This window comes from Bos grunniens, chromosome 25 (genome assembly GCF_055505025.1).
Source record: "Bos grunniens cultivar Pamir isolate PY7600 chromosome 25, Bosgru_T2T1.0, whole genome shotgun sequence".
NCBI classification, from domain to species: domain Eukaryota; kingdom Metazoa; phylum Chordata; class Mammalia; order Artiodactyla; family Bovidae; genus Bos; species Bos grunniens.
The window spans coordinates 90,001-92,500 of NC_141189.1; the positions used below are offsets into that span (position 1 = coordinate 90,001).

At 78.0% G+C, this 2,500-nt stretch overlaps 1 long non-coding RNA gene and 1 other non-coding gene across 2 annotated transcripts in view; both read right to left on the minus strand.

Moving 5' to 3' along the window:
• The window catches only part of LOC147344625 (uncharacterized), a 26,170-nt gene that overhangs the window by 16,217 nt on the left and 7,453 nt on the right, over window positions 1-2,500 (minus strand). The window lies entirely within an intron of this gene.
• LOC147344627 (5.8S ribosomal RNA) lies at window positions 934-1,086 on the minus strand. The gene has a single exon (XR_015155120.1). It is a non-coding gene; the product is annotated as a 5.8S ribosomal RNA (ribosomal RNA).

Genomic DNA, 2,500 nt, shown 5'->3' on the forward strand with positions numbered 1-2,500 from the left:
GCGGGCGGCGGACAGAGAGGGAGACACCGAGGCGGGGCGGGACGGGGAGCACGAGCCGGCGGTCACGGGACGGACGGGGCGGGGACCGGCGGAGAGGCGGCCCGGGTTGGGGAGGGGGCGGGTCGGGGCACGCACGGGCGCCGAAGCCCGAACGGGCGACGGACGCACCGCGCGCCCCCTACCACCGCCCCCCCCCCTCACCTCACCACGCTACCGCCACCGCCACCGCCCTCGCGGCGGGAGCTCCGGGGCGCGAACCGCGGCACGGCCGCAGCCCGGGGGGAGAGCGCGCAGCGGCGGGCAGACGCCGCGGCGTCCCGCGGGTCGCCGCCGGGGCACGCGTCCCCGGGGCGCGGACGCGCACGCGGACTCGGCCTCGGGCGCGAGCCGCCCGTCCCGACGGGGCGCGAGCCGCGTGGGGGGGGGGGGGGCGGGAAGCGGGCACGGGCCGCGGGCACACGGCGGGAAAGGCACCGCAGGGGGAAGGCGGGGGGCGGAGGGCCGCGCCGGCCGGGCGCCGGCAAACACCGCCGCCAAGGGCGGGACGGCGAACGACGGCGGACCGGAGGGCGCGACCCCACCCCCGCCACCACCGCGGGCCCCCGCCGGGTGGCGCGAGACCGTCCCCAGCCCCCCGACACCCCAGGGGCGGTGACACCCGAAGGCCGCTTGCGGCGCGAGGAAGCTCTCGAAGGGGAGACCGACCACACAGGCCCCGGCAGGCCAGGGGCCTCGGCGCGAGCTCACGTCCCCTTTTCTCCCCTCTCGCGGGCGACGTCCCCCCGGCCACAGAGGCGGGGCGGGGGGGACGCCGTGTCTGCACTTAGGGGGACGGAGGGCCCAGAGGCCCTGCGAGGACAGCCCCCAGCCACGCGCCCCCCGGGGAGGCGCGCACAGGACACGCGCACCCCGGAGGGGCGATTGATCGTCAAGCGACGCTCAGACAGGCGTAGCCCCGGGAGGAACCCGGGGCCGCAAGTGCGTTCGAAGTGTCGATGATCAATGTGTCCTGCAATTCACATTAATTCTCGCAGCTAGCTGCGTTCTTCATCGACGCACGAGCCGAGTGATCCACCGCTAAGAGTCGTACGAGGTTTTCAAGGGTTTCGTTTCGGCGGGACACCCGCCCCTGGCGCGGCACATCCCACCCACCCCCGCCTCCCTCCCCGGAGGTGGGAGTTGGGGCAGGGGGTTGCCTCTGGCCGGCCAAGTCAGACAGAACACAGCAGAACGGAGGGGTCGGGAAAGGTTCCACACGACGGGGCGTCCGGCGCCAAGCCGCCAGGGCGGGCTCGGACAACCCCACAGGCGCCCGGGGGGCCCCCAACCCTCCCCCAGGGACGCGGGGCAGCGCGCGCACGCGCCGCCGCACACGGCCACGGCCCACACGACGGCCGTCGGGTAGCCCCCTCCCGACGGCCGCGGCGGCAGTGACCGTGGCGCGCCACGCCGCGCGCCACCCCGTCCCCTCGGGGGACGGCGGGGTCTGGGGGGAGACGGGAGGCAGCTCCCGACTACTCCCCGCGGGCCCGACCGCCCCGAACCCCAAGGCGGACGGGCGACACCCCCCCCAGGGGTCTTTAAACCTCCGCGCCGGGACGCGCTAGGTACCTGGAAAGGGTGAGGCGGGCGAGGGGCACGGCACGCCCCACGGGCCAACGCCCCGACGTCGACCCCCAACCGCCGCGTCCCCCCACCGGGCCCGCGGCCGCACGCGGGCCTCGGCGCCGCCGGCCCGTGACCGCAGGGGGTTGCCCCGCCGCGCGCCGGCCGACCGCCGGCCCCGGAGGGCCCCGCCGACGCCAGACGACCACCCCCCCGCCGTCCCCCCCCCCCGAGACGCGGGGCAGAGCCCGCCCCCGCCCCTCCAACCCTCACACACCCGGCGCGGCCGGCCCCGCCGGACCCCGTCCTCTCGCCCCAGCCCATCCGCTGGTGGGGGGCCCCTACCCGAACCCGCGTTCCCGGGCACCCTTCCCCCCCACACACCACCACCGAGGGCGGAGGGAAGGGGCTCCGACGGGGAGCTGGGCGCCAAGCGGGCAGGGGACACACGTCAGAGGTACGGGAGAGGCGAAAACAGGGCGGGAGAGCCGGACAGACGGCCGCGGGAGGCGTGGGGGGTGGGGGACGGGGCGGGAGAAAGCCCCGAGGCTCGGAAGGCGTGGGGAGGCGAGGCGCCTGGCGACCGGCGCGGCAGGCCCAGAGCGGCAGACGGACGGCCGGCCGGCGACCGGCCGAGGCAGACCGGCCCAGGGCCGGCGACGGGAGGCGGCGGGGCAAGGCAAGCGGCCCCGCGACGGGGAGCCGCCGCCCGCCACGCCGCACAGCCCGCCAGACGCGACCGGAGGATCCGCGCCGCGCGGATCCGCGGCCTTTGTGGGGGGAGGGGGTGGGGAAGGCAGTCGTGGCCGGCGCCACGGGCGAAAGGCGCGTGGGGTGGGGTGGGGGGCGTGGGGAGCTTGCGGAGCAAACCCCCTCACCACCCCACCCCCGAACC